Raw genomic sequence first — 17962 nt, 5'->3', positions numbered from 1 at the left:
AGTTCAGTTTTTTCAAAACTTCAATGAAAATAAGCCACTCATGTCTTATTAGTTACAGCTAATTTCATTATTAGAAAAATAGCACGCATTAATTGCAAGCTAAATTTTCTTAATGTTTCAAGCATCCTAATAGCCACAGAATAAACACAGCCACTCTGAAACACGTGGCAGTTAGTCCTAATCTACATGACATAAGTACACAGAACTCCAAATCACTTACAAAAAGGTGATTGAATATTTTAGTGGAGATTCGCTCCCTGGCTAAATGGTACACAGATGACAAACCATCCTACCATTTACCATGACCACATACACATTCGTCTTGCATATAATTTCAGACCATTCATGCACCTTCTATTCCACAGTCTCACCCCAATAGTCTTCTCTGATGGTCTTATTTGAGCCATTTTGAAATCCATCTGAGAACACAATGAAGTACACAAACTTAGTTCACTGAGCCCTTTTTCCCTGCCTTAGGCTATTTTTAAAAACTGTATTTTACACAATAAATCCTAATTCAGCCAATATCAGTTCATTCAAACAGCATCTGAATTTTTAAAATTGGCTCCTTTTCAGACAATTAGCTGGGGTGCCAATTTCCCAGTCAAATAAAATCATTTTCCCATTAACATTTTTGGTTATATAATCTGCTATACAAATATAATACTATTAAAACTCAATGTGCAAATTAAGTCCCTAGAATATCTCACGTTGCTAATTTGGTCAGATAACTCCAAGCATACATTTTGCTGTCATTTAAATTGGAGATTTTTCTGCTGGCTGATTGCTTTCCAAGGGTGAGAATGTGGCTGAAGAGCCCAGTGCATGTCTCAGATTTTCCACACTTTGTACACATGGAAACTGTCTTTGGGCTGGGACTCTCTCCTCTGTCTGTAGAGCATATTGTACTTGCAGCCCTGCCTTCCCTTCTTTAGGTTGCCAGACACATTTGCCCAAAATGAGTCACTCAGTCTTTGATTTTTTGCATGTAAGTTTGGCCTGTCTGATGTTGTTTGCACAGCCATGCCACATTGTTAGAAGTTGTGATTCAAAGTGTCCTTGGAGCTTTTCTTTTGCCAGCCCTGCCTACTCATAGTGCCCCCATTTCAGAGCACTGTTGAACAGCTGACTCAGGGTCTTAAAGTGAACCATCCCCCACGTTTGCCCAGTTCCCATGCTTGCTGCTGTGCTGATCTTAGCTTCCCAGTTACAGGCTCAGCTGGGGGCACACTTTTAGTAATCGTGCTTCCCCATTTATGTCACATATGTCTTGCAGGTGATGCGGGAAGCTGCCGGGGACATCTGTGACAGATCCAGACCTCCCAACCATATGGGAAGTTGGACAGTACCAAACATTTGATTGCATCCAGAGTTTGGTGCCACATTTACTGCCAACCTTCCAAAAGGCACTCGGGCAGTCTTGAGTCAGTTTCTATTTCTTTGTTTCACAGAGCTATAATTCAGAGTACTTTGGTTTCCAACATCAATAATACACACCACTGTCACCTACAGATTACTGGATTCTGGTTATACTACTTTTTAGCCTTGTTCTTGGACAAATTATTTGACCTCTTTTAAGTCTCAGTTTTATCATTTGTAAAATAGGCATTTCTGCTTCATAGAGATAAAAACTAATAATGTCTGTAAATTGCTTAATATACAAAATACAAAACAATTGTTAACTATTGGAGTATACTTGGTAAAACTAGCTTCTCCAGGCATTAGTATAGCACACATAGTTTGCAAAAATTATGTGTTATATTTGCTTTATCATTTCTCATTTTATTCCTTGATTTATTGTAATTTTCATTAAATCTGTCTCAGAAAACATCAAAATGTAAGTCTCTAATATTTGCATCAGTCCCTGGACCTGATGAAATAAAATACTCCCAGTCCATTTTATCCATCTTTACCAAACAGCATTAACACTTAACGTTCCATACGTGCTATGAAAGATGATAGAAATCCCTTCTTAAACATCACAATTCATCGAAAGTTCTTAAAGCCACTTTGACTTCTGCCATTGCTGGTCTTTCTGCATCATCTTCTGTTACTCAGTTCTGAAAATTGGAGTCTAAGATTGATTGTCTAGATTCACATTCCATTTCATGTGTTTGACTTGAGTCCAGTTAATTAAACTGTTATCTCTAGCTTTGTTTCCCAGACTGACCAGTCATTGTGATATCATCTAACCTCATGATATCTTCAAATAAAAGAAATGAAAGGGATCTTAGCACACAAGTTGGCTTCTATGGAAGGAATATTTTGCTGTCTGTTGACAAATCAAATGAAAGACTTTTGGTGGAGATCATACTAGTTTAATTGCAAATATTTTCTGATCCTCATAAATCACTGCCTTTACACAGTCAAAATTTTGCTTACTTGGTAGTCTATTATATCATTATAAGTAAAACGACTAAATTTTTGCTAGCTTGGTCTTCCAAATGTTGAAAATCTTCAACTATAATGCCATCCTCAAATTTTACCTTTTCCATTTAAGCCTCTTCAGTTCTTATTTTTCATGATTTCTAGTCTTCTCCCCATTAGAATAGCCTTTTTCATTCAGTTCTTAAAACATATATGAACTATATGTTCTTCTATAGAAAGTGTTCTCTGAGATAGCACAGTAGAACAACAATATCAGTAATTTTTTTTTCATCCTACCAACACATCTTCCTAAAGACAACAGGTTTATTTCTCTTCTTGCTCTAAATTTTATTTGCCAGGCTTTTTATTACCTGATAACTTTTCTGTGAATATTAAGACTTTGGCCACTAGTTTTAGCATTGCTGTCACAAATGCATAATTCATTTGAACTCATCCTTGCCAATAAACTTTTTATTCTGTCTCTTTAGTATAGAAGACTTTTTAGGTGTGGATAACACGTGGATACACTGGTAATGTTCTGTATCTCTTGCCTTGCTCACTGGGGCTATTTTAAATTGTAAATCAAAATTATTTCTTTAATCTTGGATTCTTTTAAACTGTACTCATCTTTAGAGTTCCTGAACATGGAATTATACTCATGTATCTCTGAACCCTACTGACTAGAATTATAAGGAGATCATATTTGGCTATACATTCATATGACTATTTAAAATTCTAATATAAAAATATTTTCTCTCAAGGTTAACACAACTTCTACTTTATGTATAAGTTCTTATACAAAACAATAGAACTTACATTCTACTTCCTCACCTTCATGACAGACAATGAAAGTAAAAACATCAGATATCATATAGATTACTGGAATATAATAAGCAATGTTATTCTTTATTCCTTATTATTAACTTTATTATTGGACCATCCTATGGAAAATCAAAAAGTTTAAGATACAACTTCATTTTGGCCACACCGTACATTCACACATACACAAACACACTTTCTTAACATCAAATGCTACAAATTAAATGTTTCTTTTAAACAAGGATTTAGTCATCTACATAATTGTAAGTCTAATGTAATCAATATACCAATACCAATATTACTTCATTTTAGCATTTTTAGATACAAACCATTTACATGTTCACTTATAAATATAATTATAAACAAACCATATAAACGATAGTTGATTGGAACATGTGCATATGTGACTATGTATATGGTAATTTGTATGTGTATTTATATGCATACACACACACACACTTACATATGTGTCAAAATATTCAGTATTTTATGCCCTGATTCTCTCCTCTGATTTTTCCTTAGAATTGCTGTGTACTCTTGACTAAATTTCACAATTTTTGCTAGGTCACACAACTTGTTCATGTTTTCTTTCATGACTCCAATAGTCAATATAGCTTGTATTTTTTAAATTTAATATTTTCCATTTTTTATAATATTGATTGGGATTATTTATCTTTCTCAAGTGTTCTTTTAAATCAAATCAGCGAGTCTATTGAAAATTATACTCTTCCTGATGTTCTAGGAAGAACTCTATCATTAATCCATTGGAAATTTGTCTAAAATTATCTACCATGGGCCAGAATAAATATATGATTAAAGACAGGTTTTTGTTCTTTCACATTACATATTCCTTAACTATCCAAAACAATGGCCTTGTACTGGGAGAAGACATGAAAAGATCATCTGTATCCTCAAAATCTTCAGATTTCTTCCCAGGAAGACATATTCCATGATCCTTATACTAGATTTGTTTAATTACTCAACAAACCTTAATTGTGTGCCTTCCCTATGAAAGTCATTTTTCTGGCTAGATAGGCAAGTGAATCTGCCATGAAGAAGGTATTAGTCAGTTGATCAACTAGTTGTATAGACATGTACATAATTTATGATTGTGGTAGGGACAGAACTTCATGTCTGAAGTCAAATCCCTTCAATGCCTGCAATTTACTCCAAATTAAACTCAATCTGTAGAACATTCTCAGGAGTATGCAGACACTTGTTAACATGTGAACAAAAAAATTTCTTTCACCTTTCTACCCATGCTTACAAAGACAGAGTTGGCTCCCTAAAGAATATGATGGATCTTCACTCTGATAAGCAGATGCACTGGCCAAGGTGTACTTTCACATAGAGAAGGTGAGAGTCGGGAAAATAACACCTCCTTTTAGGAGATCTTTCTCTTGCTTTGGGGCATTCTTCAAATCTATGTTTTCATAGTCTTGTTATTTAAGAAATAATAAATTTCCTAACTGTGTCTGCTGGTATCTTGCTATCAATAACCATCACAACTGTGACAACCACACAAATACTTTCAGAAGTCAGCATACTTCTAACATAGCCATATTAAATCAGCACTCCACCAGGCAGCTTTGTAGGACTTTCACACCTAAATTTATCTACTCTGGGACAAATTTATCTTTTTATAGATAAGGGCTCTGATTTTCCCTCTGTTCTCTGCTTCCACACACAAGGGACAATAGCAATAATCACAGTGATTAAATCTGCCTGATAGGTGACTACTTGAAAAATGCTGCTAGCAATGATATTCACAGCTAAGGTTAAGATTTAAGACACCAGTCATGTTCCTGTGGGTATTTTTTAAATTCTTAATTCTTAAAAGAAATGTCTACTATTTCAAGGAGATAACATTATTTAAAAAAATTGGATCATTAAAAAGAATGTGTAGCAAGGGTAAAAAGTTGAGTTTTAAAAACAAATACCAAAGACCTACATAGAACATAAATCAATGATTATTTGCACACATTAACTCAAAATAATCAAGATCCCATAGCAATTGTGTTTGAACTATTATAGCAGTGTTCCGGAAAATGTCCTTGTCTCTAATGTGCACAGAGTTTCTTGTTAATCCCATCCCTTGAAATTTTTGTTCTATATTTTGTACTTTTTTTTTTCTAATCATTCTGTTTGGTTCTTTTCAAATTGCCCATAGTTCTCGCTACTTCTTACGTCTAGCAAAATTTTTCATGAGCTTTGCATTATGGCAATGATAGATATTTTTAATTTTATTCTAGAAATCAGTTATTTACAACCCAATTTGATCATTTTGAAATTTGACCTATTTCCTTATTTTAAAATGAGTCTAAATCTTTCATGATTTCAATATCATGATCTCATTTGTGCAACTCTATGCTGATTGGTGGATACTTAACAAATAATGGTCTTGTATGAGTTTTGAAAATGTTTTGGTATATAGTTTCATAATATTATTTTCCCCCTGGGCTTTTGTTTTTAGTCAGACCTATGTAGTTTCACCTTGTACATGTATAGATTCTATTACAATACAGATTTCTGAAGTTCACTCTTTAATCTCTGCTCATTCTTTCAGTGACACTGAAAATTCTGTTTTGCTTCCCTTTGTTATGGATCAAAGTTACCTTCCTGTTGAAAACTAGAGGGTAGGATGTGGCTCATTTCACTGTCTTAGTGATCACAGGCCCTGTATCTATTTTCCAATACCTGAAATATACAAACAATTGCTTCACATATTTCTTCCTGTTTTCCAGTTATTTAGGCAGGATAGTAAGCTTATTCTTCCACTCTATCATGACTAAAACTGAAATCCTGCAGAGGTAATATTTTTTACTGATCTATCTACAGGTTTATTAGTCTTCCCTCAATTAGGTCTATAAAGTGCTGAAATGATATGAGTTTTAACTTTTGTAATATTTCAGAATTCTGGAATATCCATATGATTCATATTTATTGATTTCATTTGGTGTGAAGCACTATTGAGAATTTTTATATGCTAGGGGGTTGGTAATACAGAGAAATGGAGTCAATTGTATGGTGGTGATCATAATGTAGTATTTACAAATAACATAATTCTGTATACCTAAAACTTACATAATGATATAAGCCAATGTTACTGCAACAAAAATTTTAAAAAGATTTTATAAATGTATTGATCATATATATTAAGTTGTAGATTGTAAATGTTTGATGTTTCATGACCTGAGAATCCCTTTTGTTTCTTTCTTCCTGGAATTTTGTTCATTTATTTCCCCTTTCTAGCATCTATAATATTTTTTCCAACTGAATTCTATAAATAGAGTACAAAAATTCAAACTCTCTGGATGATGTGATATTTTTTCCAGGCGAGCAGTTTGACTAAGACACATCCTCTTGTTCTTATTATAAATCAAGATGATTGGAGACAGGGCTTCACAATTTTTTAGGTCTTGTTCTATTTGCAACTTTCCTTTTGAATGTGAGCCCTCTGGGTTTTCAACTATAGACTTAAGTTTTGTTCAGTCTTTTTTCCTTGGCTGAACTTTATCTTCCAGTTTTATTCCCCCCCACACTCTAAAAATCCCCCAATATCTCCATATTCTTCACTTCTTGTTCTTCCACCCCTTGATGTTTAGGAAATTTCAAATCCTTCAAAAGAAATAGTGTCTCATAATTCCAATTTCACCTCAGTATGTTTTTCTTTTTTCCTACAACCTTCAAAACCTGCTTACTTTTGTTTCTCTATAATGCCTTCAATCAGTTGATTTTTTTTTTCATACAACAAGATACTTCAGTGTAGTTCAAGGAAAAAAAATATCTCTTTTAAAGCTTTAAGGGCTAAAATAAAGCATACTATATATCTTGTCTTATATCTGCTATTAGAGTTTCTGATAAGCAGGAATTCTGACTCATCACCTGTTATCAGGGACTGACAGAGTTAACTGCAAATAATTATAAAGGTTTAGAGTTCAGTTCTTATATTTCTCCAAAAAAAAAAAATGCACTTTTTGAGCTATTTACTCTGTTATACATAACTCATGACTTACTGCTATCACCCTTCCATTCTATCTTCCAGTATGTTCCTGAGCTCTTTAAAACATGGTATAAAAATACTTCATGATTTTTTTCCCTGACCCTCACCAGATGTGATCAGAGCATAATCTGTCTTCACTCAGCAAGCACTGTCAAGGTTCAGTAGCATGCTGGATACTTTAAGTGAAAAGTCAGTTTTCTTCCTCCCTCAAACACACTCGAGCTCCTTGATGGCAGAAATTGTCTCTTTTGCTTGGAAATAAATCCCCTAAGGAAGTGAGTTCAGCACCAGGGACCACAGTGGCAGTATGAAATATATGAACTTGGTCATCTTAAAATGTCAGGAAGGAGGCTAAATTATTTTTAGTTGAATGGGTATAATGAGTCATAACAATAATAGAAGTAATGAAATTTCTCCAAAAATTTAAGTTAAAATGGAGAGTTTTTATTAGCGTGATCCTTCATGAATGCTTATGTCTGTCTTCCTATCCAAATTCATTCTCTTTTCAGAAGGTAACCTACCTTTCACTAAAACTTGATGGCAAACTCTGAGATGAAATGGTATACAGAATGCTTGTCTTTATGTTTAAGTATTTTTAAGCATTTAAATTCACAGTTCATAAACCTTTAGCCAGCAATAAAACTTAATAAACATATAGATGCATAAAAAAGTATATATCAGTATCATTAATTACCCATATGCGAATTCTAATTGAAGCAATTCCCAGTACTTCATGTAACTTTCAGAATTATAATTGACTTATCCCAATTCTATCCTTACACATGAGAACAAAGGCATATGGGATTTTTAAAAAATTGCATCAGTCTTTAGGATTAGCAAATATGCCCCTTTTAAATGTTACTTTTATCTAATTCAGCAACATTTTCCTGTTAAAAATTTTAAAAACAAAGATGAAAATACCTGCACAAAAGAATGCTTAATCCAACTAATAAACACCAAAAAAAAAATAAAAAAACAGAAAAGAAAAAGAAAAAAAGTAAACATGGCACAGTAGGAGAATAAAGCTTCTGGGGAAAGAAAGCAAAGCTGTGTGACAGATGGAAAGGTCTCAATGGATGAATGGTACTACTACAAATAAGTAGCAGGCAGCCAGAGGGAATCAAATAATGATTATGGAAGAAAAATGAGGGTTAAAAAAGATGAAAAGAATGTTTTGACTCAAGGTAAAGATTCTATATTAATAAAATTTCTTATTTTTAAAATATATTTAATTACACATCCACAAAAGGTAGAATATTTTTCATGTCAAATGGGGTAGACAGCTGATAAGTGAACCAGTATAGACAATATAAAAAGCTCAACATGTCCTTGGAGAGGAAGGAAAGCATTCCACAATTTGTACTGGCATGCCCCCAAACCCGAACAGATTACTTTCTGACGATCAATATCTGTAACCACCAGAGGCCTGTTAGAGTTTTTTTTTTATTTTTTTAAATCAGCTTCAAAGAGACCTGGTCCCCAGTTAACATTTTATTTTTGCCAGTGGGTGCTGAGGTAAGAGTTTTGGACAAGGCTCATTTTTCTTCTCTTTATAAGGCTGTGTATTGAATATGAAGCACCCCAGCATGTTCTTGGACTCTAGTTAACTGGATTCAGCCCTGTTTATAGATAGTGTGAAAGACCCCCCAAATTAACCTGAAATCAGCTTGTGCACAAAAAACTCAATGAATATCACTGGTCACACTTCTACTGGCTTTCCTATTATAGTTGCTTACTTATCAATCTGATTTTAGTCTAATGTTGAATGTAAGGGAAGTATTTTCATTTGAATTAAGTAGTGTCTATAGTTACTTGATTTTACTATAACATTTCCTCCCTTCTCATTCTGCAATATGCACAAACATTAGTGAATCAAAGCAATAGTTTTCCTAACATATTTCTACCCATAATGAAATAATTAAAAATCTATTTCTAACAGTGCAAACTAAAAGAAAAAAAATCACCACATAATGTCCCCATGTCTTAACAACTGTAGAACACTCACTTTACTTCAATCTAGAACAACTGTTTCCAAACTGTATTCTGCAGCTCTCTAATTTGAGACATTCTCCTATTAAATTGTAAAACCTCAGGTATATTTGGGCATCCTGTACATTTTACCTTCTTTTAGCAACTGATAATGCACACTAAGCAAACTGCTCTGAGAGATCCCACAGTGAAGAATAAATGAAAAAAAAATTCAGCTTTTTGAAACTCAGATTTTCTCAAAAGGATTTAAATCAAAAATTATTTAAAATCCAGAAAAACTTTGGAGTTTGGAGTTGTTTACCAAAATTCTGCCATGGGTGTCATTCAACTTCATTTGATCATTTTCCTCTTGAGTAAAAAAAATTTTTTCTACATGTTGAAGATGAAAACTACCAACAAGGAAGAGAATGGTATTTCTTCTACATTTCATTTACTCTCCAGTGCCTGTCTATCTGAGTAACTATTCTCAAGGTAGACAGTAACGAAAGGGGAACACAAACTTTCAGAGAAATCCTGATGTCAAAGGACTTTTCATAATACTTTTATGTGATTTGCCTTTACATCTATCTCATTGTCTTACACTTACAGGCATATGGAGAAATTTTCTAGAACTTACATTTGATGTCATCACTGCAATAATTAATAAATATGAGAATTTTGTATTCTAAACATTTTTAATAGTTTCTGATGCAAGCAAATGCTAGATAGATCTTACTAAACAAAATGATTTTTGGAGTATTCACTACATACTATAAGTTAAAGAGAGCCCTAAAATCAAAAACTTTTTAAAACTATTTTATAGTAAATGTAGGTATTGATGTTTTCTACAAAAGGTGGAGGACGACAACAGAAAGTTTACTTCATATTTTAATAAATTTTGGATCAATGAGAGAGTATACCCTATGTACATATTTTACTGAACAATGTAACTTCAGCAGCCCCAGTATGATAATGAATTCCATGCAGAACGAATCCTGTGCAGAATTAAAAATAACATTAGCATGAGCAAAGGTAGAAACACATTTTAGCTACCTATATTTTAAGTACTTTGTTTTGTGCCAGGCACTGAGCTGGGAAAATATGTATGCACCAAACAGTTTTTTTCTCTGCTCTTTTTGTTGATAAAGCATTTATGACTTTGATTTCAGATACAAAAATAAACATTAATCCAAAACTATAGTTCTTAAAAATAACAACTTATTTAGAAGATGACTAATAAAGGGGTATAAAGAAACAGTCAATTTGTCCTGTAAACAATATCATGTTTGGAGAAGTCATGTAATTTTATTTTTGATTATCACAGAATTTTTTAGTCAAAAGGTGTAAGTATGCTAAGTAATGAGAAACAAGGTTATATTTTACTATCCATCATCCTCAAATAACTCACTTTATGATATGAATCACTGGTATCTACATCCTCTTGTTAGAGTATTCATTTTCTCAGTGGAATTTAGATAAAATGAGAATTATTCTAAGACTATTATCTACAAATTTCTTAAACATATACCAGATAAATAAAGTCCATGATTAGAAATGATAAGACAACATATGTGAAGGTATGGAAAGATCATTATCACATAATTCTTTTGCAAATAAGAGATCATTCATTTGAGAAATATTAAGTGCTTATGGTAAGCCAGGCACTGAGTTAGGCTCTAGAGATATGCTGATGAGTCACATTGATCAGAACCTTACCTTCATTAGATTTTAATTGGGGAGGTATATACCAATGAAATTAAATTTTAGGAATATGCTGCTATTATTTGAATAGGAAGTTTCTAATCTTGGGTCATTATACAGCACCACCCTTCCCCCAAATGTGACACCACATCCATTTGAAACATGAAAAATTAGGAGGAGTTAAGGAGGCATGAAGTATAGTGTTCAAAAGCTTGGACATGAGAAAAAATGTGACACATTCAAATAAAAAACAGTAATAGCCATAGTGAGATTGCAGAGTATATGTGAGGTGGGGCTGAAAAAGAGATAGATTTTGGGACATATATCACCCTATAGGATGTTCAGGAGGTTGGATATTCTTCTAACAGCAACTAAAGTCAATGACGGGCTTTAAGCTTGAGTTTTAGAAAGATCACTCTGGCTACTTTTTTGGAGAATGATTACAAAGAGGGCATGACTGCAGGAAGGGAAATCAGAAGGACATCGTGCCATCCTTTTGAGACAATAATCGTAACCTAAAGTAAACTAGGGATAACTTTTGACCTCAATTAAACCAGGGATAGAGACCAAGAAACTCACTTTAAGATGTATTTAGAAGGCAATCAATAGAAATTAGTAATAAGACGTTAAAGAGACTAAGGGAATTGAAGACCAGTGGGTAGCTTTTTGGGTCTGGATCAATTAGTAAGGAAACATAGGTGGCAGAAAATCTAAAAGGAAATGAGAACTGAGTTGTGAATATATTAAGTTTGAAGTGACTCTAGGACATACAGAACTGGCCAATAGGCAATTGGATTTTCAGGTCTGGAACTTAAAAAGGACTCTAGAGTAACTACACAAATGTGGGTCTCATTAGCATGCAAACAGTAATTTAAGAAATAGAAGTAGATAAGATCTCCAAAAAACAGTCAGGGGTAGAGAATAGGAAAGGTGCCAAATTAAGCCCAAAGTACATCAATGTGTTATTGATGATATGATAGTAATTTTCAAAAACACTCAATATAATGTTTAAAAACATCCTTTATGTACATATAATTAAAGTAAAAAATTTAACAAAGGCTCCAATTTTCTGTTGTGTTTTTTTGTATTACTATTTGTATAATCTCCACCCTAAAAAAAATAGAAGGCATAGAGTAATCTGGGATCATATATAAAAGTAATGGCTGATTGTGTTGAATGCTTAATATTTCTCAGACTAGTTACTAAATATGCTCCATGAATTAGCTTACATAATATATCACATCTACAGTAGATATTTATAGAATACAGTAGATAGTTGTAGAATCATTAAGTAACTTGCGTATGGCCATAACATTGGCAAGGAGTGAAGCAATGAAGTATAGACAGAGACATTAAAGAATTAGGAGATCTGAAGAAAAGTAGGTCCAGGAGTGTTTGTTTATTTAGAGATACTGACATTCAGATTGAGTTGACTTCTTAATGGACTTCACTTTTCTCATCAAAATTAGCCTATGATGCCAAATGGAATTCTACAAACAGATTCTCTGGAAAAGTTAAGTTCTATAGCTTTTCCCAAGTTCCCAGGTACCTGGCCGTGTGATTAAGATGTCTAAATTCCTATTCTTTAATTCCAAATAGTGCACCTTGTATTACTGGCTAATCCCAGATCCCATCCATAGTGCGAAGTGAAATATATTTGAACAGAAATCAAGGTTTCGGCTTATTTCAATATACTACTCCATGATGGGAGAATAAGCAAACTGTATACATAGATTTGAGAGTATCTGATTTCAGAGTTAGTTTCTGTGTATATCTTTGATATAACAAAGTGACATAGGACATTGTAAACTCTGTCCATGATGTCATTCTCTATCATACATAATTATCCTAGCAAAAATAAAAGAACAAGCATATTTTCAGTAACACTAGACATCAGATGACAATTAGATAATCTCCACATTTTCAAAATAAAAGAATTCTATTCCAAAGATTCTATATTGAACCAAAATTCCATTTAATAGAATAATGAAATAAATCCTTACCATGCAAACTCTTGAGTAAACTAGTCATGTACTCTTCTTAAAAGAATTCAGTGTGTTCCAACTGATTAATAACAATAAGCATAGATGCTTCAAGAAAGAAAGAAAAGTGGGAGACAAAACCAGTTTAAAAAGTGACATAATATCTAATTACCTATATTTAATCGATACAAATATCAGTGTAAATGGAGTTATTAATAACATGTTTTATTTTTTCACTTTTAAGATGGAGATGTAGGACTAAAGAAAAGCCATTGATTCTAATATGTAAAGAAGAAATGTAAATATGCCAGTAAAATTTATTAAAAATCAAGATTGAAAGAACAAGGATAGAATAAAAAGAAATCCTAAAACATGTCAGAAGGTAGCAAAAAAATGGAAAAATATTCTAGGGTCATGAAGTGAAATGAACTAATATTTTAAGATGTCCATAATGCACAGAGCAATCTACAGATTTAATGAAATTCCTATCAAAGTTAAAATGACATTTTTCACAGAAATAGAATAATCCTTACTTGTGTGGGATCACAAAAGTCCAAATAGTCAAAGAAATCCTGAGAAAGAAGAAGAGAGTTGAAGGTGTTTTATGTCTTGATTTCAAACTACATTATAAAGCTATTATAATTAAAGTGTATAACATTTTCATGAAAAGAAACACAACTATAAATGGGACAAAACAGAAAGTCCAAAAATAAACTCATACATATATGGTCAACAACTGATACAAAAGAGCCAAGAATGAGCAACAGGGAAAAATAATAACTTCAATAAATACAGTTGGGAAAACGCTATAGCCACTTGCAAAAGAATGAAACTGAACCACTATTTGAATTCACAAAAACATACTCAAATGGAGTAAAAACTGGAATATAATACCTGAAACCATAAATTCCTAGAAGAAAACATTAAGTTTCTTGACATCGATATTAGAGATGATTTTCCAGAACAGGCTCCAAAAATGAAGGCAACAAAAGCAAAAACGGGACTACATCAAACTGAAAAACTTCTGCACAGCAAAGAAAATCATCAACTAAATGAAAAGATAAGCTACCAAATGCAACAAGAATTTGCAAATCATATTTGTAAATATGATTTGCAAATTTGTAAAGGGGCTAATATTTAAACTATATAAATAACTTGCAACTCAATAGCAAAAAGAATTACAAGTAGCAGAGGATTTGAACAGATACTTTTCAAAAGAAGATAAGCAGCTGGCTGACAGATACATGAACAGCTATTAACATCATTTATCATAAGAGAAATGCAAATAAAAACTATAATGAGATATAATCTCATGTTGTGTTAAAATTTAAAAAGACAAGAAACAACAAACATTGAGCCAACCTGTTAGCCTAGGGGTTAAGGCTCAGTGCTATCATCACAAGGGCCTGACTTAGATCCCCAGCCACAGAGCTAACTTACGTATGGTATAGGAGACCTTTCCTGTCTCGCCAGCTGCTCCCCTTAGCAGTATATTTCAGTAGATCTCTCTCTTCTGCGCCCCACTCGGTCTCTGGTCTATCTTCTCAACCCCTGTACCTCTGTACCCCTTGTACCGCCTACACAAAAATAAGAATCTTGAAGAAAAAAAAAGAAATATCGAATGTAGATGAGAATGTGGAGAAATGGCAGCCCTTGTGTACTACTGCTGGAAAAGTAAATTGGTGCAGACACCAATTTAAAACCAATGGAAAACAGTATGGAGGCTCATTATATATATATATATATATATATATATATATATACATATATATAAAACTATAACTACTATATGTATGATCCGGTAATTGACTATTATATATTTATTCAAAAAACATAAAAACACTAGCTAAAATGACCTATGCACTGCCATTTTCAGCATTAGTTACATTAGCCAAGGTATGGAAACAAACTATTTATGAATGTATAAAGAATTTTTAATATGTGCATACATATGTATACATATAGTGGAATATATATAATAAAATATTTTTCAGGTTTGTAAAAGAATGGAATCTTGCCATTTGTGACAATGTGGATAGACCTGGAGGGTATTATACTAAGTGAAATAAGTAGAGATGACAAATACCACAGGATTTCATTTAAAATCAACTCACCTATATGGTGAAATAAACAACAAAAAAACCCAAAAATTGGCTTGTAAACATCATGAACAGATTTACATTTGTCAGAGATGAATTGCAGGGTGGTTATGTATGAAATGGGTTAAAGAGGTCAAAATGTATAAGCCTCCAGTTATTAAATAAGTCATGGCAACACAATGTACAACATGGTTAGCACATAAGTAATATTGTATTGTATAACTGAAAGTTGCTAAGAGTTGATAGTAAAAGTCCTTATTAAAAAAAAGTTTTTGTAATTACGTTTACATAGACATTAACTAGCTTAATTCTGGTTACTATTTGAAATATATAAATATTGAATCATAATGTTGTATACCTGGAACTAACATACTAGATGCCAATTTTACTAAAAAAAATTTAAAAATACATTAAGACAGCCATATCAGATATGACATTACTGACAAAAGTATTCCTCAGAAGGAAAAAAATACTCAGAAAACATAAAACCAAAACTCATTCATGTCATATTTACCAGACATATCTAAAACAAAAGCAGATAGATTTAAAAATAAAAGAATATGCAAATACCCAGACACTAGCGAACAGAAAATTAAAAATGAGGAATACAGCTGCATTTTACTTTTAAGATACAATAATAACAATGCTTATTATTATTTCATTCTCTTCTCCTAAGTGCTAAGGACATGACAAGGGGAGCAGGTGAATCTGAAGAACACAGCTGACAGGACAAGTACAGCTGTCACCAGTTTAAACCAGAGAGGGGCTGAGGCAGCTGTTTGACTACAATGAGAAAGCTGATGACTGCAACCTCCTTACCTTTTACCCTCATTGTTTTTTTCCCCAAATTAGACTCCTGAAGGAGAAAGAGGGAGACTTTGAGCTTAAGCTACATTTTTTGTACTCATTGTATTAAGAATAGATTATTTTTCTTTTTCATCTTAATAAATTGTGATTAATGCCATCTACATAAATTGTTATTATAGGATTTAATTAACATATTAATGAAGGAAAATAATATTTTTTACAGTCAAATATATGGGAGAATACAAGGAGAGCAACACTTCCTAATGTTCTATCATCTTGTCTTTAATAGAATTTGAAACTAAGAATGAAATTAGGTTTTTATCTAAATTGAGAGTGCCATTTTGAATCAAATTGGAGGCAATATCACTGCACTGTAGAAAAACCATTTAGCTTACATAACACCAAGAAGGTGTAATTAGCAGAAAAAGATCTCGAAATTTTGAAGTTCTATCATTCCTAAACATGATTGTAATGAGTAAAGTAACCACACCTATATAGTGGTGTGAAGAATTGCAATTCAGCTTCACTCTTGTTCTTTGGCATGGAAATGACAGTAGTTAGTAAATGGTGTTTGTTATAAGTACATTTATAGATAAGGAAGTCATATTAGTGAGGGTCCAAGGGTTCTCCAGTGAACACTGGATAGGGCAGCAGATTCAAGCAATATGAGACAGAATTCCCTCTTGTTCAGAGGATGGCAGTCTTTTTTCTCTTATGTACTTCAATAGATTGAGTGATGCCCATCCATATTATGTAGGGTTATGTGCTTTACTCAAAGTCTATTGATCTAAATGTCAATTTTTTTAGAAAAAACCTCCCCCAAAACCTAGACTACCTTTCAATCAAATATCTGCATATGGCAGACAAGCCAAGTTGACACACAAATTTAATCATCACAGATGAAAAAAAATGGATTTTGCAAAAGAATCATAAACAAACATTAAAAATTGAACATAAAGACCATATCCTTAAGAAATAAATCTAGAAGTACAACAAAGTAATAATAAACATGAATAACACCACTAATTTCTTAGAATTATGTAAGACTTTTCTTAATCTTTCAAATGATTTTCTGAAGTTGATTTAAAGAGCTATGATTAGTAAACATAGGAGCCAGGAGATCTCAACTTTCCTCTATATATGAATACAGGCTATACATTTTAACTTAACTCATTGCAAGAATATTTATCACTTTATTCTAGTAGCATGAATTACAAAAGGCACAGTTTATTTAACTTGTATGGAAGTAGTAACATAGGGATATTACATAATATCACCAAAGTCTCTAACTGAGAGTTTAAACTCAAATTCTTTGACCATTAAAGAAGTCATTACTCATCTACACCTCCTTGTTCACTTCATATAAATGTCCAGATGTTAACACAAGAAAAGCATGGCAGTTGAGGAAATCAACAAATAATTTCTGAATAAATATTGTGCATTGGGAGCACAAAGAAACAAGAAACACACAGTGCTTCATCTTGGGGACTCTGCAGTCAACTGAGGGATATAGCTGGTAATGGGATTTGAAGGGGAAGGAATTAAAATTGGCCTGAGTTGTTTCATAAACAACTTCTCTAAGGAGATTCTTTCTAACCTGAGAGTTGAAAGCATACAGCAGTTAGACAAAAAAATTGGAAAAGGAAAGTGGCAGAGCATAAGTATCAGAGCAGAGGAAAAGAATAAGCGTGGCATGAGTGCAGTGAGGGAATGCTATCAATTCTAGACACACAGAACAGGGAAAGTTGAAAATAGAGAAATTCAGAGATGTGGAATGAAAATCCTCAAATTTATCAACAGAATTTGAGAGAAAGTCAGGAAAATTCAAGAAAATACATTTAAGCCTTAGCTACAATATTCCTATAGCATTGCAGAGAATACTTTTCAAGATAGAAAGACAAGAGGCTGGGAGGCCATTAGGAGATTTTTGCAATCATGCAACCATAGTAACAAACAGATAATCTTACCTTCTGTCCTGTTGGCTTATATAGTGAACCCAACTTAAGCTCTCCCACAACTTCCAATATCTTTTATCCTAGGATAGGGATACTTAGGGAGGTCAGTAAGAAAATTAGAATAGTGAGCTATACAATTTCTGGTAATGATAGTTATTGATTAACATTTGAAACCTAATTAAAAATATCAATAGATAATCACAAGAGAATTAAGAGTGGAGCTGAACAATAAGATCTAAATGATACTTGGGAAAGATGATG

General features: G+C 32.8%; 1 long non-coding RNA gene across 2 annotated transcripts in view; it reads right to left on the bottom strand.

Annotated features, from left to right (window-relative positions):
- The window catches only part of LOC119253392 (uncharacterized), a 163272-nt gene that overhangs the window by 120464 nt on the left and 24846 nt on the right, over positions 1 to 17962 (bottom strand). The window lies entirely within an intron of this gene.

The sequence above is a fragment of the Talpa occidentalis genome, unplaced genomic scaffold (genome assembly GCF_014898055.3).
Source record: "Talpa occidentalis isolate TD23 unplaced genomic scaffold, MPIMG_talOcc4v2.1 talOcc4.2, whole genome shotgun sequence".
In the NCBI taxonomy this organism is placed as follows: Eukaryota; Metazoa; Chordata; class Mammalia; order Eulipotyphla; family Talpidae; genus Talpa; species Talpa occidentalis.
This window is presented reverse-complemented; position numbering and strand designations above follow the sequence as displayed.